Genomic DNA, 27,882 nt, shown 5'->3' with positions numbered 1-27,882 from the left:
AACAGGCTAAATTAAAATGACCCAGTATGTGAAAAGCTGGGGGTCAAATGTATTTTTTTATGTTTGGTTTTTGTTACAACCAACAGGGCTTCCTAACATTCGACATAACTAGTAAGCCTTACGCGGGAGATTAGAACTCAAATGTAATAGGGGTTAAGAAAGATCATAAAGGTAATTTCATATTTCGGTTTAGGGGGTTAATAACTTTAGGGAAAACAATATTCACACTATGTGGATTATAAACATGTTAGAGAGCCATCACATCATGATGTAACAGGGATGAGTGGCGATTCAAAGTACAACAGGAGTCTTCTGTAAACTGCAATACGTGTTAAATATGTTCTACATACAGCCATGACTGAGTGGTTTCACAAACTCCCTTTAAAGGTTTTGTCAGAAAGTTGTAACAGGCCTCATTCAGCAGTCTAGAGATGAACCTAGAGACACCAAAAACATCAACATTTGGAGCAGCTTGGACATTATTCCCCATGTAAGGGGGGCAAAGATCTGATTTACCTAACCCTGTACATACCAAAGGAATTTCCAGAGTTAGCAAACCCTGACACTGGGTATGATAACTCTGACTCGTATGTCTAAGGATTATTGTAGATGTTTACACCCGAGGGAGTTTACAGTAGGTCAATTATATGTATAAAGGCAAAGAGAGCAACAAATTGACCTACGTGACCTCAAAGGACAGCCTACTTTATAATAGAGAATGCAGGGATGTTGTGACGACCCTCCCACTCTGTCTGCCGTATTCTCTCTTTGTTCTTGTTTCCTTATTAGGATGCCGGTGGGCGGAGTTGGGAGGGTCGTCAGCTACATGGGAAACACCTGGGCCCGGTGTGTCCCAGGATAAATACACCACTTCCCCATTCATGGAGGAGACTCTCTCCATGCAGATACACCTGGGCCCGGTGTGTCCCAGGATAAATACACCACTTCCCCATTCATGGAGGAGACTCTCTCCAGTCAGACGCAGACAGATTTTGGTTGTGGCCTGGTTGTGGTTATTTGGTTTGTTTGTGTTGGCACCCTTCAACACCCCTACTTATCACATGTATACACGCAACCACTCACCTACACTACTGACTGCTGACTACACACACACCATTGTTAATTGTATTTACTTTACCTTAGTTAATAAATATAGTTTGTTATTCCTTATCTCCATGTGGTCTCCCTTTTGTTACGGGCTTTGAGCCGGTTCGTGACAATGTGTACTGAACATGTACCCTTTATAAAACATAGCGATCTACGGTCAAATGCATCTAAAGTTTTTAATGAAGTGGCCGCTGCATTTAATTTAGATTACTTCAACATAGTCTAGAACCAGTAAGACCATTGATTGAATGATCTGCTTTGTGCTATTGAACAAGAGGCCTGACCCATTTCTATGTCAGAAGCAGCATCTTTATATTATTTTTTATATTCAGCTTCTTAATTAACTAACACATAAATATGTTTTTTATTTTATTTTTTTAGTCAGCTTAACGTAAATACTAGTACAACATATTAGGTACATACACTTCAATCATTAGAATTATTTTCGTACACTCGTGAAAACAACATATACTTAGTTTTTACACGTATTCTATAATGATTTAAAGTCAATAAAGATTTGATGCAAAATACTGAAAGCATAATGTAGTTCAGATAGAGCAAGATCAGCAGGGCGGGAGATAGATTACACACCTGTATCAAGGGCTTGAATTTCTGACAAAATGATATTATTAATGTATACAATATATTTGTTTATTAGACATTCCAACATATAACGCAATATTGAGATGTTAAAATATGTATAAAGTATGTATTTCCCTGAAACCAATAGTGCATATAGTTGGTAACTCACATTATCATGGTTAAACAATAGGTGTTTCATTCTGTGGACTGAAAATAATTCTAATGATTGAAGTGTATGTACCTAATATGTTGTACTAGTATTTACGTTAAGCTGACTAAAAAAATAAAATAAAAAACATATTTATGTGTTAGTTAATTAAGAAGCTGAATATAAAAAATAATATAAAGATGCTGCTTCTGACATAGAAATGGGTCAGGCCTCTTGTTCAATAGCACAAAGCAGATCATTCAATCAATGGTCTTACTGGTTCTAGACTATGTTGAAGTAATCTAAATTAAATGCAGCGGCCACTTCATTAAAAACTTTAGATGCATTTGACCGTAGATCGCTATGTTTTATAAAGGGTACATGTTCAGTACACATTGTCACGAACCGGCTCAAAGCCCGTAACAAAAGGGAGACCACATGGAGATAAGGAATAACAAACTATATTTATTAACTAAGGTAAAGTAAATACAATTAACAATGGTGTGTGTGTAGTCAGCAGTCAGTAGTGTAGGTGAGTGGTTGCGTGTATACATGTGATAAGTAGGGGTGTTGAAGGGTGCCAACACAAACAAACCAAATAACCACAACCAGGCCACAACCAAAATCTGTCTGTGTCTGACTGGAGAGAGTCTCCTCCATGAATTGGGAAGTGGTGTATTTATCCTGGGACACAGCGGGCCCAGGTGTGTCTGACTGGAGAGAGTCTCCTCCATGAATGGGGAAGTGGTGTATTTATCCTGGGACACACCAGGCCCAGGTGTGTCTGACTGGAGAGAGTCTCCTCCATGAATGGGGAAGTGGTGTATTTATCCTGGGACACACTGGGCCCAGGTGTGTCTGACTGGAGAGAGTCTCCTCCATGAATTGGGAAGTGGTGTATTTATCCTGGGACACAGCGGGCCCAGGTGTTTCCCATGTAGCTAACGACCCTCCCAACTCCGCCCACCGACATCCTAATAAGGAAACAAGAACAAAGAGAGAATACGGCAGACAGAGTGGGAGGGGCGTCACAACATCCCTGCATTCTCTATTATAAAGTGGGCTGTCCTTTGAGGTCACGTAGGTCAATTTGTTGCTCTCTTTGCCTTTATACATATAATTGACCTACTGTAAACTCCCTCAGGTGTAAACATCTACAATAATCATTAGACATACGAGTCAGAGTTATCATACCCAGTGTCAGGGTTTGCTAACTCTGGAAATTCCTTTGGTATGTACAGGGTTAGGTAAATCAGATCTTTGCCCCCCTTACATGGGGAATAATCTCCAAGCTGCTCTAAACGTTGATGTTTTTGGTGTCTCTAGGTTCATCTCTAGACTGCTGAATGAGGCCTGTTACAACTTTCTTACAAAACCTTTAAAGGGAGTTTGTGAAACCACTCAGTCATGGCTGTATGTAGAACATATTTAACACGTATTGCAGTTTACAGAAGACTCCTGTTGTACTTTGAATCGCCACTCATCCCTGTTACATCATGATGTGATGGCTCTCTAACATGTTTATAATCCACATAGTGTGAATATTGTTTCCACTAAAGTTATTAACCCCCTAAACCGAAATATGAAATTACCTTTATGATCTTTCTTACCCCCATATTACTTTTGAGTTCTAATCTCCCTCGTAAGGCTTACTAGTTATGTCGAATGTTAGGAAGCCCTGTTGGTTGTAACAAAAACCAAACATAAAAAATACATTTGACCCCCAGCTTTTCACATACTGGGTCATTTTAATTTAGCCTGTTGTATGTCCCCAGCCACTTGGAGGCTCGGTGCATCTACATAGAAAAATTACCAAATTCAACCATTGGTGGATGGTAACTAAAAAATAATGGCAGGGCATGTAGTCATGTTAAGATTTTCATTGTTTTCTTGTCAGAGTTTTATGGTTTTGCATATGTCTGTGCATTATAGGATGTCGTGATAGGTTTGAGGATCAGATCACGCCTATTGGTATTCCTGATCATTAATTGTTCCAAAAAAAAAAAGACCCACAACTGTTCTGGGTTAATTCCCTAGCTGTTTGCATGGCTTGGTAGTGTATTAGCCTGGTATGAGGCATGATAAATAATACAATTTAAGTAAAGTATAAAATAAACCGTATTATCCTAAATTGAGAAATGAATTTTTAAAAATCACATCAACATCATAATCTTTCAAAATGTACCTGTTTTCCATATAGAAAGCCGTGTATACTGATTGTATTACAACTTTTTGTGTTTTGTCTTAGTGATTGTTCTTTAGTAAATAGGAAACTCTACAGTGTGTTAGTCCGAGAAACATTATTTGAGATATTGTAACAACAGTTTTTAACGTTGGTAATTGTATCAAATATATATCTTTGCATGTTTGAATTAAATCTCCTTTAAAATGTTTTCATCACGGCCTGGTAAACACATTCTTGTAAGTTGTCTACGCTGACATTTCTGGGTATGTCTCGCATGTAACATAATAATACTAAAGATTCTAATCATTTTTATATTACTTTTTATAATAATACAAATCTGTCAACCAAATATATTTCTGAAAACCCCTTTTTGCATCTTCAATAGTTGTCACATTGTGTTTTACAGATACCCTGTCTATAAAAATCTATGACCTATCAACACTCAGGAGTCAATGTCCTATCTCTTGTCTTTTTCATAGCCTGAGAGAGAGAGGGAGAGAGAGAGAGAGATAGAGAGTAATATTACACACTTAAATAATAGCTCATCATTCACACACATACAGCCCTGTCTTCATAGTTGTTCATAGTTTATTATCATAGTTTTGTCATAGCTTCTAATTATCGTTTCTAATCACAGATTGAATATAGTTGGCCATGGTTTCTAATCATACTTTCTGGTCTGAGAGGTCTGATTTAATAAGCGGTTCAAGTAGACTCTAAGGGGTCAGAAGCTATTGTTTACAAACAGTATGAATAACAACAACGTTCCATTGTATAAATAGCCTTCATTTTTAAAAACATACCTGTAAATGCCTAGAATTAATACCAATCATTCTTAGATAATATATATATATATACAAACATCACCTCTAATATTCAACTCCCCTTCAAAAAAGTTCCATGAGGAAGGAAAGATTCACCGATTATCGTTTTATCTGTCCTGGGCTGCTGGCTTGTGTTTGGAGTTCGGTTAAGGCCTTCAGTACAAGCCCGCAGAATTGTCTCTGTTTCATCTGCTCTTCCATAGTCGGGTGGGTGGATTTACACCGAAAATAGTGTATTAGTGAATGGGCCACGTAAAGGACCAGGCGCAGTTTGCTTCTGAGAATCCCCGTCTAACTCTGTCGGTTCCCAATCCATTATGCCCTGTAGCCTCTGGGTATCATACAGACGTTAGATAATATTAACATGTTATATACATTTTTAAATTACATGAATATGTGCATTTGACGTAAATAAAATAATAATTGTTGTCATCGGTTAAAACCCTTATAACTCCTGTTTAATATTACTATAACATCCACAATGTTCAAACAAGTCCCCGCATCCCAAATCTAATATCTAAGTTTTCATGAACTCACCTTCAGAAAGCGGAAGGATTTACAGATGATCTTGTCCGATAACTATTCTGGGGCTGCTGTCCTGCCTGTGTGTAACTGCGCTAAAACGATGCGAACAGAGTGGGAAACTATCTGTTTCACTAGACTCGTTGAGAAGTTTGCGGCCTTGGCTCAAAAGTAGTGATAGTACGGAATGAGTTTACAGAGCCCGGGGTGACGGGTTTTTTATTTATTTTTATTTTTTTCCGGGGCGCTATACGGGTATATTTGATTACTAAGTTTGTGGGTTCAAACATTAGGATTGGGGTGTCGAGACATTATTACCCTTTTGATATTCTACAACCTCCGGGGGGCTAGCACCTCGATGCTGGGGGGTCGGTCTATACATCGCTATTATTTCTCGGCTGTTTGACTTTTTAGCCCCCACATCCTCTGGGGGGTGAGCTAAATTAGGTTTTGAAAGGCTGTTAATGAAGCGTAAGTGTCCGTAAGATCCAGACACCCTTTTTTGTTTGGGAGGGGGGGGGGTAGGCCTCTGTTTTGCAGGATATTGTAAAGAGAGAGAGAGCCTTGAGCGCAACCGCATAGCCATTGAAACACACACACATCTACTACCGCACACGCACACACACGCGCGCACATGGCTTTTTCCGCAAGTTTTTTTCTCCTGGGGCATGCTTGGTGATAGATGGAAAGGACATATTCCTATCGTTAAAAGGTGAGATACAATTTTTAAACCATTTATTTAATTCAAAATATTTAGTACATACAGTTTATAGCCGTTCATAATTAATGTATTTTACTATGCCTTTCTTACAGATATAGGTCCTGGTTAGCCCTGACCATTATCCGATCGCTAAGACGCTTGCACACTCCCTCAAAGCTCCGTAAATTTTCCCTCCATGGGTAGATAATCCGTCCGGCATGTAAATCCTGGGTATGCCCACAGCATTAATGAATAAGATGGGTAGAAAATGAATCTGTTTAAGTCATAATTAAAGGCCTTTCATAAAGAGGCTGTCATGATTGACTGTGGCCCATATTTAACACGTATTGCTTGTTACCTAAGACTATTGTTGTACATTGAATATCCACTAGCAGATTTGTGTAGCATGCATCTCCATTATATCTGTCATGTTCCTGTGGTCTTTTTAAAAGTCAATAAACATATGTGTAAAATGTACACTTTTGTTTCACTGTAGATTTGTTTAAGCCCACCTAGAAACACTTGATTTATCCCACAGCATTAATGAATAAGATGTGTAGAAAATGAATCTGTTTAAGTCATAAGTAAAGGCCTTTCTTAAAGAGGCTGTCATGATTGACTGGCCCATATTTAACCCGTATTGCTTGTTACAGAAGACCACTGTTGTACATTGAATATCCATTCATCCCTGTTACACCTTTATGTGTTGGCTCTCTATGTCTGTACATGGTGTGAAATGCGGTTTCACTAAAGTTATTACACCCTAAACCTGAATCTGAAATGACCTTTAGGATCTTTCTTTGGGGTTCTAATCTCCCCGGTGTACATGCACCGAACAACCACAGGATGGAGCCACCTGGAAGCTCGGTGCCTGTACATATAAACACAACTAAATAGGAAACTCAACAGGGTGTTAGGCCTAGAAACATTATTTAGATGGCTGTTTTATTGTTGTTGAAAGCTTGAAATGTACACAATGCGAAGGGACCTTGTTTCTAACACACACCCACACACCCACACACACACACACACACACACACACACACACGCACACACACACACACACACACACACACACACACGAGCGCACATGGCTTTTTCCGCCAGTGTTTTTCTCCGGGACAGACTGTGGTCAGAGTGAAAAACAGAGTTCAGGACGTGGTTAGATACTGATTTTAAAAACATCTTTATTTCATTAAAAAAATCATGTACATACAATTTATATCCGTTCATAATGAAGGTCTTTTACTCTGCCTTTCTTACAGATACAGGGGCCTGGTATAGCCATCCACCATTATCCGTGTCCAATTCCCCTTCAAACTGCCTGGCTCTCTTGCACGGTCCATCAAAACTCCGTAAGTTTTCCCTCCAGGGGTATATAATCCGTTGGGCCTTTAGGTCCTGGCTCTGTCTCAAGGACAGCCGCGGCCAGCGCTGTAACTGTTCACCATTTTGGAAAAGACTGTCCAGCTTATTCAGAAGTGTTATGAAAATTGGATAATCCACCCATTTAAAACTAAACACAGGAATAAAAAAGTTTACATCTTTGCATGCTCTGGATGATACAGGAGAATTGACAGACTTTGTAGCATTAGCACCATCATAAAGTTCACAGACTAAAATTGTCACTTTGGTGTCAGGGCTATAGGCCATTGAAGCGATTCTTAGAGCCTTCAGATCACTGCGGCCGCAGACCTGTTCTTCCAACGCATATCCGGGCACATTTGTACCACTCAGGGCCTGTTCAATTTTACAGAGCGCCAGCCTAATCTTTAGCCATTCTCTCATCTGCAGAGCAGGAGAAAAACTCCCAGGTTTTGCCTGATAAAGGGGTTTGGGGCCACTGTCTGTGAATATTTTTTTTTATTTTTTTTTATTTAACCTTTATTTAACCAGGTAGGCAAATTGAGAACACGTTCTCATTTACAATTGCGACCTGGCCAAGATAAAGCAAAGCAGTTCGACACATACAACAACACATAGTTACACATGGAGTAAAACAAACATATAGTCAATAATACAGTGAAAAAAATAAGTCTATATACAATGTGAGCAAGTGAGGTGAGATAAGGGAGGTGAAGGCAAACAAATATATGTATAAATAAATAAAAATATAAAAAGGCCATGGAGGCCATGGAGGCGAAGTGAATACAACACAGCAAGTAAAATAAAAACTAAAAAACACTGGGATGGTTGGTTTGCAGTGGAAGAAAGCGCAAAGTAGAGACAGAAATAATGGGGTGCAAAGGAGCAAAATAAATAAATAAATACAGTAGGTAAAGAGGTAGTTGTTTGGGCTAAATTATAGATGGGCTATGTACAGGTGCAGTAATCTATGAGCTGCTCTGACAGCTGGTGCTTAAAGCTAGTGAGGGAGATAAGTGTTTCCAGTTTCAGAGATTTTTGTAGTTCGTTCCAGTCATTGGCAGCAGAGAACTGGAAGGAGAGGCGTCCAAAGGAAGAATTGGTTTTGGGGGTGACTAGAGAGATATACCTGCTGGAGCGCGTGCTACAGGTAGGTGCTGCTATGGTGACCAGCGAGCTGAGATAAGGGGGGACTTTACCTAGCAGGGTCTTGTAGATGACCTGGAACCAGTGGGTTTGGCGACGAGTATGAAGCGAAGGCCAGCCAACGAGAGTGTACAGGTCGCAGTGGTGGGTAGTATATGGGGCTTTGGTGACAAAACGGATGGCACTGTGATAGACTGCATCCAATTTATTGAGTAGGGTTTTGGAGGCTATTTTGTAAATGACATCACCGAAGTCGAGGATTGGTAGGATGGTCAGTTTTACAAGGGTATGTTTGGCAGCATGAGTAAAGGATGCTTTGTTGCGGAATAGGAAGCCAATTCTAGATTTGAATTTGGATTGGAGATGTTTGATGTGAGTGTGGAAGGAGAGTTTACAGTCTAACCAGACACCTAGGTATTTGTAGTTGTCCACATATTCTAAATCAGAGCCGTCCAGAGTAGTGATGTTGGACAGGCGGGCAGGTGCAGGCAGCGATCGGTTGAAGAGCATGCATTTAGTTTTACTTGTATTTAAGAGCAATTGGAGGCCACGGAAGGAGAGTTGTATGGCATTGAAGCTCGCCTGGAGGGTTGTTAACACAGTGTCAAAAGAAGGGCCAGAAGTATACAGAATAGTGTCGTCTGCGTAGAGGTGGATCAGAGAATCACCAGCAGCAAGAGCGACATCATTGATGTATACAGAGAAGAGAGTCGGTCCAAGAATTGAACCCTGTGGCACCCCCATAGAGACTGCCAGAGGCCCGGACAACAGACCCTCCGATTTGACACACTGAACTCGATCAGAGAAGTAGTTGGTGAACCAGGCGAGGCAATCATTAGAGAAACCAAGGCTGTCGAGTCTGCCGATGAGGATGTGGTGATTGACAGAGTCAAAAGCCTTGGCCAGGTCGATGAATACGGCTGCACAGTATTGTTTCCTATCGATGGCGGTTAAGATATCGTTTATGACCTTGAGCGTGGCTGAGGTGCACCCATCACCAGCTCTGAAACCAGATTGCATAGCGGAGAAGGTATGGTGGGATTCGAAATGGTCGGTAATCTGTTTGTTGACTTGGCTTTCGAAGACCTTAGAAAGGCAGGGTAGGATAGATATAGGTCTGTAGCTGTTAGGGTCAAGAGTGTCCCCCCCTTTGAAGAGGGGGATAACCGCAGCTGCTTTCCAATCTTTGGGAATCTCAGACGACACGAAAGAGAGGTTGAAGAGGCTAGTAATAGGGGTGGCAACAATTTCAGCAGATAGTTTTAGAAAGAAAGGGTCCATATTATCTAGCCCGGCTGATTTGTAAGGGTCCAGATTTTGCAGCTCTTTTAGAACATCAGCTGACTGTATTTGGGAGAAAGAGAAATGGGGAAGGCTTGGGCGAGTAGCAGAGGGGAGGGCAGTGCTGTTGTCCGGGGTAGGGGTAGCCAGGTGGAAAGCATGGCCAGGCGTAGAAAAATGCTTATTGAAATTCTCAATTATAGTGGATTTGTCGGTGGTGACAGTGTTTCCTATCTTCAGAGCGGTTGGAAGCTGGGAGGAGGTGTTCTTATTCTCCATGGACTTTACGGTGTCCCAGAACTTTTTTGAATTTGTGTTGCAGGAAGCAAATTTCTGCTTGAAAAAGCTAGCCTTGGCTGTTCTAACTGCCTGTGTATATTGGTTTCTGGCTTCCCTGAAAAGTTGCATATCACGGGGGCTGTTCGATGCTAATGCAGAACGCCATAGGATGTTTTTCTGTTGGTTAAGGGCAGTCAGGTCAGGAGAGAACCAAGGGCTATATCTGTTCCTGGTTCTAAATTTCTTGAATGGGGCATGCTTATTCAAGATGGTGAGGAAGGCATTTAAAAAAAATGTCCAGGCATCCTCTACTGACGGGATGAGATCAATATCCTTCCAGGATACCCCGGCCAGGTCGATTAGAAATGCCTGCTCGCTGAAGTGTTTCAGGGAGCGTTTGACAGTGATGAGTGGAGGTCGTTTGACTATCTTTACCGTAGAATCCTCCGGCTGGAATATGTACGACATATGTCCCTCACTCGTACCCAAAACTCCTTTAAAACATTCTGGAGCTTCACACAGAACTTCCTCAATGCTTTGGTCACTGGGTTCATGACAAGACGTGCATAACATACCGAAAATTGGCATAGGTGTCATTTTTGTTTAATATTCCGGGGGTTATCATGTACAGTCTTACGCATGTATTGTTCTGGGGCTTCATAAGGCGTCTGCAAAGCCCAATACCCCAGGACATTCGTGTTTCATAGACAACAACCCGGAGGGCAATACAATAGTCTTACTCTTTGAAATGCTTACTCTTTGAAATGTTCATTCCCCCCACCCCGTTCCAAACAGGACACTAGACATCAAACATCATGACAACTTCAAAGACACTATAAAAAAACTATTTTCACACTATAAACCGTGAGAAACAGGAACAGGATGCCCAAACACATGGTCACTTTGTCACGCCCTGGCCTTTGTTATCTTTGTTTTCTGTAATAGTTTGGTTAGGTCAGGGTGTGACCGGGGGGATGTTTGTGTGTTTTTGTCTCGTCTTGGGTGGTTGTATGGTATAGGGGGTTTAGGTAGAGTAGATGGGTTTGTGTTTGAGTGTAGGTGTCTAGGTATGTCTATGGTTGCCTGAATGGTTCTCAATCAGAGAAAGCTGTCATTCATTGTCTCTGATTGGGAGCAATATTTAAGGCAGCCATGGGCAGTAGGCTATTGTGGGTAATTGTCTATGTGTAGTGTTTAGTGTCAGCACTATTTGTTTGTATAGCTTCACGGTAGTCTGTTTGTTGTTTTTGTTCGTTTGTTTCGTCTTCTTAATTAATAAAAATAAGATGTCTTTCTATCACGCTGCGCCTTGGTCCTCTCTTCAAAGTTACGACGATCGTGACACACTTCCTACCCCCCCCGCCCCCCACCCCACCAGGATATCCCGACCGGAAGCCCAAATATGGGCATGCACACGTCATCATGACATAGGGTCATAAATCAACATTTTGACGTGTGACATCTACTTTATTCTCTCTGGTTTACCTGGAAGAGAATGCAATTTCTGCCATTTCCCTTTCTGCCTCTGTTGAACTTCTGTTGCTGGGGAAACCTCTGTGGCAGAGAGTCCACTACAACAAAACAACAGACCATGTTAGGAACATCACTAGAGTCAACTACAACAGAACAACAGGACATGTTAGGAACATCACTAGAGTCCACTACAACAGAACAACAGGACATGTTAGGAACATCACTAGAGTCCACTACAACAGGACATGTTAGGAACATCACTAGAGTCCACTACAACAGAACAACAGACCATGTTAGGAACATCACTAGAGTCCACTACAACAGAACAACAGGACATGTTAGGAACATCACTAGAGTCCACTACAACAGGACATGCTAGGAACATCACTAGAGTCCACTACAACAGAACAACAGGACATGTTAGGAACATCACTAGAGTCCACTACAACAGAACAACAGGACATGTTAGGAACATCACTAGAGTCCACTACAACAGAACAACAGGACATGTTAGGAACATCACTAGAGTCCACTACAACAGAACAACAGGACATGTTAGGAACATCACTAGAGTCCACTACAACAGAACAACAGGACATGTTAGGAACATCACTAGAGTCCACTACAACAGAACAACAGGACATGTTAGGAACATCACTAGAGTCCACTACAACAGGACATGTTAGGAACATCACTAGAGTCCACTACAACAGACCATGTTAGGAACATCACTAGAGTCCACTACAACAGAACAACAGGACATGTTAGGAACATCACTAGAGTCAACTACAACAGAACAACAGGACATGTTAGGAACATCACTAGAGTCCACTACAACAGAACAACAGGACATGTTAGGAACATCACTAGAGTCCACTACAACAGAACAACAGGACATGTTAGGAACATCACTAGAGTCCACTACAACAGAACAACAGGACATGTTAGGAACATCACTAGAGTCCACTACAACAGAACAACAGGACATGTTAGGAACATCACTAGAGTCCACTACAACAGGACATGTTAGGAACATCACTAGAGTCCACTACAACAGAACAACAGACCATGTTAGGAACATCAATAGAGTCCACTACAACAGGACATGTTAGGAACATCACTAGAGTCCACTACAACAGAACAACAGGACATGTTAGGAACATCACTAGAGTCCACTACAACAGAACAACAGGACATGTTAGGAACATCACTAGAGTCCACTACAACAAAACAACAGGACATGTTAGGAACATCACTAGAGTCCATCAGCATCAAGTAAATGAAGAACAATTTCAAGTGAACTAACGTTGCCTCTGGCGTATCTTTTTCCCATGGTGCATCAGTCAGGAGGTCAATACGATGGGACGGACTCATATCTTTTTCCCATGGTGCATCAGTCAGGAGGTCAATACGATGGGACGACCTCATGTCTTTTTCCCATGGTGCATCAGTCAGTAGGTCAATACGATGGGACGGCCTCATATCTTTTTCCCATGGTGCATCAGTCAGGAGGTCAATACGATGGGACGGCCTCATATCTTTTTCCCATGGTGCATCAGTCAGGAGGTCAATACGATGGGACGGCCTCATATCTTTTTCCCATGGTGCATCAGTCAGGAGGTCAATACGATGGGACGGCCTCATATCTTTTTCCCATGGTGCATCAGTCAGGAGGTCAATACGATGGGACGGCCTCATACCTTTTTCCCACGGTGGAGAAGTGCGTCAGTCAGGAGGTCAATACGATGGGACGACCTCATATCTTTTTCCCATGGTGCATCAGTCAGGAGGTCAATACGATGGGACGGCCTCATATCTTTTTCCCATGGTGCATCAGTCAGGAGGTCAATACGATGGGACGACCTCATATCTTTTTCCCATGGTGCATCAGTCAGGAGGTCAATACGATGGGACGACCTCATATCTTTTCCCCATGGTGCATCAGTCAGGAGGTCAATACGATGGGACGGCCTCATATCTTTTTCCCATGGTGCATCAGTCAGGAGGTCAATACGATGGGACGACCTCATATCTTTTTCCCATGGTGCATCAGTCAGGAGGTCAATACGATGGGATGGCCTCATATCTTTTTCCCATGGTACATCAGTCAGGAGGTCAATACGATGGGACGGCTTCATATCTTTTTCCCATGGTGCATCAGTCAGGAGGTCAATACGATGGGATGGCCTCATTTCTTTGGTGACCTTCCCAAAGCGCCTCAGATAGGACCAGAGCCTCTCCATCTGCTCCCCATCTGCCAGTCCAGCACCTGCCACATATCGGGTGTTGAATTTCATCTTGAAATATAAAATTATGTCATACCATGGTAAAAGGGTTATTAGGTTAAACCTTATATAATGATAATAAATACCTACTGACAATATTAATGATCATGTTCAAGTACCTGACATGGCAAGTCATGTCCATCAGCATGGAAAACTGGAACAACCAGTTTGGTCCCATGTTTCAATTCAGGAAACTTTCTCTAAAAAGTTATGGACAAAATGTTAATGTTAAATCTATTTTTGGAGAAAACTGCTTTTCAAATGTTAAAGTCAATGAGATCGTGAATAAAAAAGGTTAATTACTTGCACATGAGTCTGCATCTGGCATCAATGTCCTCCATGAAGATGAGATTGATGTTCTGGCCTCTCATCCCCTCCTCCATCTCTCAGCAGGTTCCCTGCATCTGGCATCAATGTCCTCCATGAATATGAGATTGATGTTCTGGCCACTCATCCCCTCCTCCATCTCTCAGCAGGTTCCCTGCCTTTGACAAACTAAAGAAGCGATACATCATTATTTACAAACTAAATTAATCAAACACTGAAAAAAAATATTCAAAATAAACTGAAAAAAACTCCATATTACTGCATCACACCTGTCACCCTTTTTCATGTTCAGGAAGTGAAGCTGGTGGTCACGCTGGCAGGAAACCCCCAACACACCTGTCACCCTTTTTCATGTTCAGGAAGTGAAGCTGGTGGTCACGCTGGCAGGAAACCCCCAACACACCTGTCACCCTTTTTCATGTTCAGGAAGTGAAGCTGGTGGTCACGCTGGCAGGAAACCCCCAACACACCTGTCACCCTTTTTCATGTTCAGGAAGTGAAGCTGGTGGTCACGCTGGCAGGAAACCCCCAACACACCTGTCACCCTTTTTCATGTTCAGGAAGTGAAGCTGGTGGTCACGCTGGCAGGAAACCCCCAACACACCTGTCATCCTTTTTCATGTTCAAGAAGTGAAGCTGGTGGTCACGCTGGCAGGAAACCCCCAACACACCTGTCACCCTTTTTCATGTTCAGGAAGTGAAGCTGGTGGTCACGCTGGCAGGAAACCCCCAACACACCTGTCACCCTTTTTCATGTTCAGGAAGTGAAGCTGGTGGTCACGCTGGCAGGAAACCCCCAACACACCTGTCACCCTTTTTCATGTTCAGGAAGTGAAGCTGGTGGTCACGCTGGCAGGAAACCCCCAACACACCTGTCACCCTTTTTCATGTTCAGGAAGTGAAGCTGGTGGTCACGCTGGCAGGAGACCCCCAACACACCTGTCACCCTTTTTCATGTTCAGGAAGTGAAGCTGGTGGTCACGCTGGCAGGAAACCCCCAACACACCTGTCTCCTCCTATTTCCTTGTTTTGGGTTTGGACCTGATGGCGTTGCCTGCTTGAAATCCATGGGAACCCTAAAAAAATGACAATATAATATCTAGTACAGTACAGGTATAACGTACTGAGCTGTTGAGGCTCACAAATGAGATGTCTTATATACCTGGACACAACTTTATAGTTGTTGGACCCCAGGAAGAGTAGCTGCTGCTACCACCACTGTCCCATTGTCCTGTAAAGAGATGTCTAATATACCTGGATACAACTTTATAGTTGTTGGACTCCAGGAAGAGTAGCTGCTGCTACCACCACTGTCCCATTGTCCTGTAAAGAGATGTCTAATATACCTGGATACAACTTTATAGTTGTTGGACCCCAGGAAGAGTAGCTGCTGTTACCATCACTGTCCCATTGTCCTGTAAAGAGATGTCTAATATACCTGGATACAACTTTATAGTTGTTGGACCCCAGGAAGAGTAGCTGCTGCTACCATCACTGTCCCATTGTCCTGTAAAGAGATGTCTAATATACCTGGATACAACTTTATAGTTGTTGGACCCCAGGAAGAGTAGCTGCTGCTACCATCACTGTCCTATTGTCCTGTAAAGAGATGTCTAATATACCTGGATACAACTTTATAGTTGTTGGACTCCAGGAAGAGTAGCTGCTGCTACCATCACTGTCCCATTGTCCTGTAAAGAGATGTCTAATATACCTGGATACAACTTTATAGTTGTTGGACTCCAGGAAGAGTAGCTGCTGCTACCATCACTGTCCCATTGTCCTGTAAAGAGATGTCTAATATACCTGGATACAACTTTATAGTTGTTGGACCCCAGGAAGAGTAGCTGCTGTTACCATCACTGTCCCATTGTCCTGTAAAGAGATGTCTAATATACCTGGATACAACTTTATAGTTGTTGGACCCCAGGAAGAGTAGCTGCTGCTACCATCACTGTCCCATTGTCCTGTAAAGAGATGTCTAATATACCTGGATACAACTTTATAGTTGTTGGACCCCAGGAAGAGTAGCTGCTGCTACCATCACTGTCCTATTGTCCTGTAAAGAGATGTCTAATATACCTGGATACAACTTTATAGTTGTTGGACTCCAGGAAGAGTAGCTGCTGCTACCATCACTGTCCCATTGTCCTGTAAAGAGATGTCTAATATACCTGGATACAACTTTATAGTTGTTGGACTCCAGGAAGAGTAGCTGCTGCTACCATCACTGTCCCATTGTCCTGTAAAGAGATGTCTAATATACCTGGATACAACTTTATAGTTGTTGGACCCCAGGAAGAGGAGCTGCTGGTTTTAGTGTCAACTTGAATTTGAGTGTGGCTGTGGAAGACTGGTCCCTTGATGATGTCTGCAAGTGGCTGAGTACCAATGATCTCCATGATTCCATCCCATCATTCCAAGGTTCACAATCTTTCTGAAGAATGCCAACTCTATTCAATAGTCCACTTTGCAACGAGCAAACTTTCTCTGTGTCCAGACGACTCACACATATTGTCCTCTATCACCAGCATGAACCACATGTTCTAATTACCTGTGGAGTTAATGGGTGTGGGAAAACAAATAGATGTTTCAGCGTCTATCGGTCACACATCTACCAAAACCACAGAGAGCTTTTAAGAGACAACTTAGATGAGAATTGCCCTCATGATGAATTTGAGACTGGGACTGATCCCATTGAAGATGACTGTAACGAACGTCGTCGGGAGAAGGAGAAGAGGACCAAGGTGCAGCCTGGGTAGTATTTATAATACTTTTAATAAATACGAATACTTGAACAAAAACAACAAAGCGACAAACGAACAGTTCTGCAAGGTGCAAAACAGAAAACAACTACCCACAAACACAGGTGGAAACTGGCTTGACAGCTGCCTCTGATTGAGAACCATACCAGGCCAAACACATAGAAAAGGACAACATAGAACAAAACATAGAATGCCCACCCCAACTCACGCCCTGACCAAACCAAAATAGAGACATAAAAAGGATCTCTAAGGTCAGGGCGTGACAATGACATGAGCGATGTAGAGAGTCTGCCAGAGGCTGAATATGTTCAAAGCCACAGAGATCAACACTGAGCAGATAATTGAAGGTCTCTAAAACAATATCTGTCTTTTTATTTAGTAAATCAGGAAAGAACACTGCATCCCAGCTACGGTACAGAATAACATTGTTGAGGACCTCAGAACCATTGTTGATACGTTATGACACTACAGTGATCCTCTCAGGTTTCATCTGACAAATAAAATAATAAATGTGGTTGAACAGGACGATCTCAGGGACTTGCTGAACAACTCTGCAGTATTTGAGGAATGCATTAGAGGCATAATCTCTGAGTGGATGCTGGAGCATTACTGTGTGAAAGAACTGGGCGTGGTCAGGACAATTGAAGTACCACTGAGCAACAAAGAAGGTTATAAAACAAGGTCATTTCAATACAGCTACATTTCCCCCAGGCTACATGAATATAAAGAGACATGAGACAAAACAATCATAATGAATCAGATTACATGGCCCCCAGGCTACATGAATATAAAGAGACATGAGACAAAACAATGGACCTGTTCTACCATTTCTCAGTTCTACCAGCTAATGTGAGATGTTTAGATTTCAGAATATTTGAGGACACATACTATAATTTATCTGTCCATCTTTTCCCCTCCCTTTCTGGCTGCCCCCCCCCTTCCCTTCTCAGTTCAAGTTTGTTTATTTGTGGAGGACACAGTGTGTTTATTTGTCATGTACATGGAGTACACAGTGTGTTTATTTGTCATATACATGGAGTACACAGTGTGTTTATTTGTCATGTACATGGAGTACACAGTGTGTTTATTTGTCATATACATGGAGGACACAGTGTGTTTATTTGTCATATACATGGAGGACACAGTGTGTTTATTTGTCATATACATGGAGTACTGTGGGAGTGAATGATACATTTAGGGACAGACATAAAAGTGTACATTAGAATATAGGAGGAGAAGGCAGATATGAGTGAATGGATACAGGCTGGTAAAAACAGGAAACTAAGACATAACAGACATAATGGCCAAAGCCATTATAAGCATAAAGGCCTAATTAACCTCTTGACAATGCAACAACAATAGAACAAGTCAGTAGTTAAGTTAAAGCTAAAAAGAGTAATACAATAGTACTAAACCCTTCATTCATCAGTATCCTGAACATAGCTGGGGGTTTCTGGGATAGAGGGTTGATATAAAAGTCAGTACTACAATAGTAATAAACCCTTCATTCATCAGTATCCTGAACATAGCTGGGTGTATCTGGGATAGAGGGTTGATATAAAAGTCAATACTACAATAGTAATAAACCCTTCATTCATCAGTATCCTGAACATAGCTGGGGGTTTCTGGGATAGAGGGTTGATATAAAAGTCAATATATTAAGATGTAAGAAATACAATAAGCAATACCCCTAGGCTATAAAGAGACATGAGACAAAACAATTATAATGAATCAGATTACATGGACGGGGGAACCTGATCATACATCGTAATGAATCAGTTTACATGGAGAGGGGGGACCTGATCCTAGATCATAATGAATCAGATTACATGCACAGGGGGACCTGATCCTACATCGTAATGAATCAGATTACATGGAGAGGAGGGACCTGATCCTAGATCATAATGAATCAGATTACATGGAGAGGGGGACCTGATCCTAGATCATAATGAATCAGATTACATGCACAGGGGGACCTGATCCTAGATCATAATGAATCAGATTACATGGAGAGGGGTACCTGATCCTAGATCATAATGAATCAGATTACATGGAGAGGAGGGTCCTGATCCTAGATCCTAATGAATCAGATTACATGGAGAGGGGGACCTGATCCTAGATCATAATGAATCAGATTACATGGAGAGGGGGGACCTGATCCTAGATCATAATGAATCAGATTACATGGAGAGGGGGACCTGATCCTAGATCATAATGAATCAGATTACATGGAGGGGGGACCTGATCCTAGATAATAATGAATCAGATTACATGGAGAGGGGTACCTGATCCTAGATCATAATGAATCAGATTACATAGAGAGGAGGGTCCTGATCCTAGATCATAATGAATCAGATTACATGGAGAGGGGGACCTGATCCTATATCATAATGAATCAGATTACATGGAGGGGGGACCTGATCCTAGATCATAATGAATCAGATTACATGGAGAGGGGGACCTGATCCTAGATCAGAATGAATCAGATTACATGGAGAGGAGGGACCTGATCCTAGATCAGCACTCCAACTCTGGGACACTGCCAGTATGAAACCAAACACATAGTTGTAAAGTCTAGTTACAGCAGGTGTTTCCATCTAGTGGAAGATACCAATAAAACACTTTATTATCAGGGTGGGGAGGTGGCTGGGCTGAAATATAAAGTAAAGGTGTTCTTTTGTTCAGGATCCATTTTGAGACAACAGAGCAGAAAACACTACACGGAGAGAACTGACAAATAAAGTAAGTATTTCTGAACAATAATTTATTCTAAAGGACAGAGTAAGAGAACGAATATCTGGAATGAGATATTACTAGTTAGTAGAACTGCTACTTGAGCTGAGTTGCTGACAGACAGCAGTTTTCAAAGTGTAAATTAATCAGTAGGCCGACATGTTATCAATAAAACGTCTGGTAAAGATGGTGGAGGAGCTTTTCAATTATATGGTTTTATGTTTATCTCAGGGTTTCTCAATCCTTTTGTTCTTACCAGCACTTACACACCTGATTCAACTAATCATCAAATATTTTAAGACAGTTTAATATTTGAGGCATACAAATGAACATTCTCAAATGAAAACCTTTTTGGTTTGTAGGACTACTTACAATTATTAAAGTCCTACAGTAACTCACATTTTGGAGGAAAAAAACAACTAAACTTGGTTTCGAGTAAATTATATGTTTATCAAAAATAATGTAAGAGAGATGTCTTGAAGAAACGCGTCTGGGTTTAGAACTCTGTGTCTCAGTGCGCTGCGACAGGGGGAAGTTCGTTTTGCATGGCCCGGTGCTACAGGGGAGTAGACATTTATTTTAAGGACCAATGGAATGGTCTAAAATGCGCAAAATCTTCTCACCCAGGGAGCCGGGCAATGCAAAACTAATTCACCCAGAGACCGTTAGTTTATTTCCTGATATGAAATGTAAAGTAACTTTGTAGCCGACGCAGTTCCAGAATGTCTGTTGAAACTGTGTCTCATATGGAACGTTAGAACAGTGGTGGAAACAGAACTCAGTTCTCAAACTGGAGTAAAAGGAAAGATTCCTTCATAGAACATGACTCAAGTAAAAGTAAAGTCACCCAGTAAAATACTACTTCAGTAAATGTCTAAAAGTATTTGGTTTTAAATATAATTAAGTATCAATTGTAAACGTAATTGCTAAAATATACCTAATCATCAAAAGTAAATGTAAAGTAGTGAAAATTTTACATTCCTTTTATTAATCAAACCAGACGTACATTTTTGTTGTTATTGTAATTTACGGATAGCCGGGGTCACACTCCACTCAGACATCATTTAAAAACCAAGCATTTGTGTTTAGTGAGTCCGCCAGATCAGAGGCAGTAGGGATGACCAGGGATGTTCTCTGTTTAGTGAGTCTGCCAGATCAGAGGCTGTAGGGATGACCAGGGATGTTCTTTGTTTAGTGAGTCTGACAGATCAGAGGCAGTAGGGATGACCAGGGATGTTCAACTGATTAGTGTGTGAATTGGACCATTTTCCTGTCCTGCTAAGCATTCAAAATGTAACAAGTACTTTTGGGTGTCAGGGAAAATGTATGGAGTAAAAAGTACATAATTTTCTTTATGAATGTAGTGAAGTAAAGGTAAAAGTTGTTAAAAATATAAATAGTAAAGTAAAGGACAGACACCCCAGAAAACTACTTAAGTAATACTTTAAAGTATTTTTACTGAAGTACTTTACACCACTGCATTAGAAGACAGATAAATGTGTTGATTTGAAAGAAAGATGGGCAGATTCTGGTAGGTAGGCTTCGAACTATTATAAAGTTAGGTCGTCGTCAGACATTCAACAGTCACAGTAGGTTTGAGCTACAGTATGATCACTAATCATGCCGACCAGCCTGATGGTCTCTGTTGGAAATGTTGTGAAAAGTATCTGGCCTCGGCTATAAATATCTGGCATTACTCATCTCATATGTATATACTGTATTCTATACTATTCTACTGTATCTTAGTCTATGTATTACTCATCTCATATGTATATACTGTATTCTATACTATTCTACTGTATCTTAGTCTATGTATTACTCATCTCATATGTATATACTGTATTCTATACTATTCTACTGTATCTTAGTCTATGTATTACTCATCTCATATGTATATACTGTATTCTATACTATTCTACTGTATCTTAGTCTATGTATTACTCATCTCATATGTATATACTGTATTCTATACTATTCTACTGTATCTTAGTCTATGTATTACTCATCTCATATGTATATACTGTATTCTATACTATTCTACTGTATCTTAGTCTATGTATTACTCATCTCATATGTATATACTGTATTCTATACCATTCTACTGTATCTTAGTCTATGTGTTACTCATCTCATATGTATATACTGTATTCTATACTATTCTACTGTATCTTAGTCTATGTATTACTCATCTCATATGTATCTACTGTATTCTATACTATTCTACTGTATCTTAGTCTATGTATTACTCATCTCATATGTATATACTGTATTCTATACTATTCTACTGTATCTTAGTCTATGCCGCTCAGACCTTGTGACCAATAACATTTGATTTGATTTAGATTAAGCTATATACACTACATCACCAAAAGTATGTGGACACCTGCTAGTCGAACATCTCATTACAAAATCATAGGCATTCATATGGAGTTGGTCCCCTTTGCTGTTATAACAGCCTACACTCTTCTGGGAAGGCTTTCCACTAGATGTTGGAACATTGCTGCGGGGACTTGCTTCCATTCAGCCACAAGAGCATTAGGGAGGTCGGGCACTGATGTTGGGTGATTAGGCCTGGCTCGCAGTCGGCGTTCCAATTCATCCCAAAGGTGTTCGATGGGGTTGAGGTCAGGGCTCTGTGCAGGCCAGTCAAGTTCTTCCAAGTTCTTCCGCACCGATCTCGAGAAGCCATTTCTGTATTGAACTCACTTTGTGCACAGGGACAATGTCATGCTGAAACAGGAAAGGCCCTTTCCCAAACTGTTGCCACAAAGTTGGAAGCACAGAATTGTCTGCAATGTCATGTTATGCTTCAGCGTTAAGATTTTTCTTCACTAGAACTAGGGGGCCCGAACCATGAAAAACAGCCCCAGACCATTATTCCTCCTCCACCAAACTTTACAGTTGGCACTATGCATTCGGGCAGGTAGCGTTTTCCTGGCATCTGCCAAACCCAGATTCGTCCGTCGGACTGCCAGATGGTGAAGAGCGATTCATAACTCCAACGAAGACGTTTCCACTGTTCCGAAGTCCAATGGTGGCGAGCTTTACACCACTCAATCTGATGCTTGGCATTGCGCATGGTTATCTTGTGTGCGGCTGCTCTGTCATGGAAACCCATTTCATGAAGCTCCCGACGAACAGTTATTTTGTTGACGTTGCAGTTTGGAACTCAGTAGTGAGTGTTGCAACAGAGGACAGACCATTTTTATGCGCTTCCGCACTCGGCGGGCTCATTCTGTGAGCTTGTCTGGTCTACCAGTTCGCGGTTGAGCCGTTGTTGCTCCTAGACATTTCCGCTTCACTATAACAGCACATACAGTTGACCGGGGCATTTCTAGCAGGACAGGAATTTGATGAACTGACTTTGTTGGAAAGGTGGCATCCTATGACGGTGCCACGTTGAAAGTCACTGAGCTCTTCAGTACAGGTCATTCTACTACCAATGTTTGTCTATGGAGATTGCATGGCGGTCTGCTCGATTTTATACACCTGTAAGCAACGGGTGTGGCTGAAATAGCCGAATCCACTAATTTGAAGGGGTGTCCACATACTTTTGTATATTTAGTGTAGAGGCTCTGTCCTGCTACTGGTAGGACTATAACATTATGTGAACTGACCTGAACAGGTTTAGACTGGTCATCTATGATATGTAGGTTATATACAGTACATTCTCTGTCCTGCTACTGGTAGGACTATAACATTATGTGAACTGATCTGAACAGGTTTAGACTGGTCATCTATGATATGTAGGTTATATACAGTACATTCTCTGTCCTGCTACTGGTAGGACTATAACATTATGTGAACTGACCTGAACAGGTTTAGACTGGTCATCTATGATATGTAGGTTATATACAGTACATTCTCTGTCCTGCTACTGGTAGGACTATAACATTATGTGAACTGACCTGAACAGGTTTAGACTGGTCATCTATGATATGTAGGTTATATACAGTACATTCTCTGTCCTGCTACTGGTAGGACTATAACATTATGTGAACTGATCTGAACAGGTTTAGACTGGTCATCTATGATATGTAGGTTATATACAGTACATTCTCTGTCCTGCTACTGGTAGGACTATAACATTATGTGTACTGACCTGAACAGGTTTAGACTGGTCATCTATGATATGTAGGTTATAGCCGAGGTATAGACCTTGATCTGCATATCACTAACAAACTGCTATTATACATTATAACCTAGTCTACTTTACATAATATAACATATCACTAACAACCCACTACTATACATTATAACCTAGCCTACTTTACATAATATAACATCTACATATCACTAACAACCCACTACTATACATTATAACCTAGTCTACTTTACATAATATAACATCTACATATCACTAATAACCCACTATTATTCATTATAACCTAGTCTACCTTACATAATATAACATATACATATCACTAACAACCCACTATTATACATTATAACCTAGTCTACTTTACATAATATAACATCTACATATCACTAACAACCCACTACTATACATTATAACCTAGTCTACTTTACATAATATAACATATACATATCACTAACAACCCACTACTATACATTATAACCTAGCCTACTTTACATAATATAACATCTACATATCACTAACAACCCACTACTATACATTATAACCTAGTCTACTTTACATAATATAACATCTACATATCACTAACAACCCACTACTATACATTATAACCTAGTCTACTTTACATAATATAACATTTACATTACATTTAAGTCATTTAGCAGACGCTCTTATCCAGAGCGACTTACAAATTGGTGCATTCACCTTATGACATCCAGTGGAACAGCCACTTTACAATAGTGCATCTAAATCTTTTAAGGGGGGGGGGGGGGGGTGGGGGGGGGGGTGAGAAGGATTACTTTATCCTATCCTAGGTATTCCTTAAAGAGGTGGGGTTTCAGGTGTCTCCGGAAGGTGGTGATTGACTCCGCTGTCCTGGCGTCGTGAGGGAGTTTGTTCCACCATTGGGGGGCCAGAGCAGCGAACAGTTTTGACTGGGCTGAGCGGGAACTGTACTTCCTCAGTGGTAGGGAGGCGAGCAGGCCAGAGGTGGATGAACGCAGTGCCCTTGTTTGGGTGTAGGGCCTGATCAGAGCCTGGAGGTACTGAGGTGCCGTTCCCCTCACAGCTCCGTAGGCAAGCACCATGGTCTTGTAGCGGATGCGAGCTTCAACTGGAAGCCAGTGGAGAGAGCGGAGGAGCGGGGTGACGTGAGAGAACTTGGGAAGGTTGAACACCAGACGGGCTGCGGCGTTCTGGATGAGTTGTAGGGGTTTAATGGCACAGGCAGGGAGCCCAGCCAACAGCGAGTTGCAGTAATCCAGACGGGAGATGACAAGTGCCTGGATTAGGACCTGCGCCGCTTCCTGTGTGAGGCAGGGTCGTACTCTGCGGATGTTGTAGAGCATGAACCTACAGGAACGGGCCACCGCCTTGATGTTAGTTGAGAACGACAGGGTGTTGTCCAGGATCACGCCAAGGTTCTTGGCGCTCTGGGAGGAGGACACAATGGAGTTGTCAACCGTGATGGCGAGATCATGGAACGGGCAGTCCTTCCCCGGGAGGAAGAGCAGCTCCGTCTTGCCGAGGTTCAGCTTGAGGTGGTGATCCGTCATCCACACTGATATGTCTGCCAGACATGCAGAGATGCGATTCGCCACCTGGTCATCAGAAGGGGGAAAGGAGAAGATTAGTTGTGTGTCGTCTGCATAGCAATGATAGGAGAGACCATGTGAGGTTATGACAGAGCCAAGTGACTTGGTGTATAGCGAGAATAGGAGAGGGCCTAGAACAGAGCCCTGGGGGACACCAGTGGTGAGAGCACGTGGTGAGGAGACAGATTCTCGCCACGCCACCTGGTAGGAGCGACCTGTCAGGTAGGACGCAATCCAAGCGTGGGCCGCGCCGGAGATGCCCAACTCGGAGAGGGTGGAGAGGAGGATCTGATGGTTCACAGTATCGAAGGCAGCCGATAGGTCTAGAAGGATGAGAGCAGAGGAGAGAGAGTTAGCTTTAGCAGTGCGGAGCGCCTCCGTGATACAGAGAAGAGCAGTCTCAGTTGAATGACTAGTCTTGAAACCTGACTGATTTGGATCAAGAAGGTCATTCTGAGAGAGATAGCGGGAGAGCTGGCCAAGGACGGCACGTTCAAGAGTTTTGGAGAGAAATGAAAGAAGGGATACTGGTCTGTAGTTGTTGACATCGGAGGGATCGAGTGTAGGTTTTTTCAGAAGGGGTGCAACTCTCGCTCTCTTGAAGACGGAAGGGACGTAGCCAGCGGTCAGGGATGAGTTGATGAGCGAGGTGAGGTAAGGGAGAAGGTCTCCGGAAATGGTCTGGAGAAGAGAGGAGGGGATAGGGTCAAGCGGGCAGGTTGTTGGGCGGCCGGCCGTCACAAGACGCGAGATTTCATCTGGAGAGAGAGGGGAGAAAGAGGTCAGAGCACAGGGTAGGGCAGTGTGAGCAGAACCAGCGGTGTCGTTTGACTTAGCAAACGAGGATCGGATGTCGTCGACCTTCTTTTCAAAATGGTTGACGAAGTCATCTGCAGAGAGGGAGGAGGGGGGGGGAGGGGGAGGAGGATTCAGGAGGGAGGAGAAGGTGGCAAAGAGCTTCCTAGGGTTAGAGGCAGATGCTTGGAATTTAGAGTGGTAGAAAGTGGCTTTAGCAGCAGAGACAGAAGAGGAAAATGTAGAGAGGAGGGAGTGAAAGGATGCCAGGTCCGCAGGGAGGCGAGTTTTCCTCCATTTCCGCTCGGCTGCCCGGAGCCCTGTTCTGTGAGCTCGCAATGAGTCGTCGAGCCACGGAGCGGGAGGGGAGGACCGAGCCGGCCTGGAGGATAGGGGACATAGAGAATCAAAGGATGCAGAAAGGGAGGAGAGGAGGGTTGAGGAGGCAGAATCAGGAGATAGGTTGGAGAAGGTTTGAGCAGAGGGAAGAGATGATAGGATGGAAGAGGAGAGGGTAGCGGGGGAGAGAGAGCGAAGGTTGGGACGGCGCGATACCATCCGAGTAGGGGCAGTGTGGGAAGTGTTGGATGAGAGCGAGAGGGAAAAGGATACAAGGTAGTGGTCGGAGACTTGGAGGGGAGTTGCAATGAGGTTAGTGGAAGAACAGCATCTAGTAAAGATGAGGTCGAGCGTATTGCCTGCCTTGTGAGTAGGGGGGGAAGGTGAGAGGGTGAGGTCAAAAGAGGAGAGGAGTGGAAAGAAGGAGGCAGAGAGGAATGAGTCAAAGGTAGACGTGGGGAGGTTAAAGTCGCCCAGAACTGTGAGAGGTGAGCCGTCCTCAGGAAAGGAGCTTATCAAGGCATCAAGCTCATTGATGAACTCTCCAAGGGAACCTGGAGGGCGATAAATGATAAGGATGTTAAGCTTGAAAGGGCTGGTAACTGTGACAGCATGGAATTCAAAGGAGGCGATAGACAGATGGGTAAGGGGAGAAAGAGAGAATGACCACTTGGGAGAGATGAGGATCCCGGTGCCACCACCCCGCTGACCAGAAGCTCTCGGGGTGTGCGAGAACACGTGGGCGGACGAAGAGAGAGCAGTAGGAGTAGCAGTGTTATCTGTGGTGATCCATGTTTCCGTCAGTGCCAAGAAGTCGAGGGACTGGAGGGAGGCATAGGCTGAGATGAACTCTGCCTTGTTGGCCGCAGATCGGCAGTTCCAGAGGCTACCGGAGACCTGGAACTCCACGTGGGTCGTGCGTGCTGGGACCACCAGACTAGGGTGGCCGCGGCCACGCGGTGTGGAGCGTTTGTATGGTCTGTGCAGAGAGGAGAGAACAGGGATAGACAGACACATAGTTGACAGGCTACAGAAGAGACTAAGCTAATGCAAAGGAGATTGGAATGACAAGTGGACTACGCGTCTCGAATGTTCAGAAAGTTAAGCTTACGTAGCAAGAATCTTATTGACTAGAATGATTAAGATGATACAGTACTGCTGAAGTAGGCTAGCTGGCAGTGGCTGCGTTGTTGACTTTGTAGGCTAGCTGGCAGTGGCTGCGTTGTTGACACTACACTAATCAAGTCGTTCCGTTGAGTGTAATAGTTTCTACAGTGCTGCTATTCGGGGGCTAGCTGGCTAGCTAGCAGTGTTGATTACGTTACGTTGCGTTAA

The 27,882-nt window shown here is 42.6% G+C and overlaps 1 long non-coding RNA gene across 1 annotated transcript; it reads left to right on the top strand.

The window, feature by feature from the left end:
* The first annotated feature begins 6,014 nt into the window (after window positions 1-6,014).
* On the top strand, window positions 6,015-7,437 carry LOC120040523. Its single transcript, XR_005475682.1, has 3 exons — window positions 6,015-6,080; window positions 6,182-6,249; window positions 7,334-7,437. It is a non-coding gene; the product is annotated as an uncharacterized LOC120040523 (long non-coding RNA).
* The last annotated feature ends 20,445 nt before the right edge of the window (window positions 7,438-27,882 follow it).

Source organism: Salvelinus namaycush, unplaced genomic scaffold, assembly GCF_016432855.1.
Source record: "Salvelinus namaycush isolate Seneca unplaced genomic scaffold, SaNama_1.0 Scaffold36, whole genome shotgun sequence".
Classification (NCBI taxonomy): Eukaryota; Metazoa; Chordata; class Actinopteri; order Salmoniformes; family Salmonidae; genus Salvelinus; species Salvelinus namaycush.
Note: the sequence above shows the minus strand (reverse complement) of the source record. Positions and strands in the feature narration are given on the sequence as shown.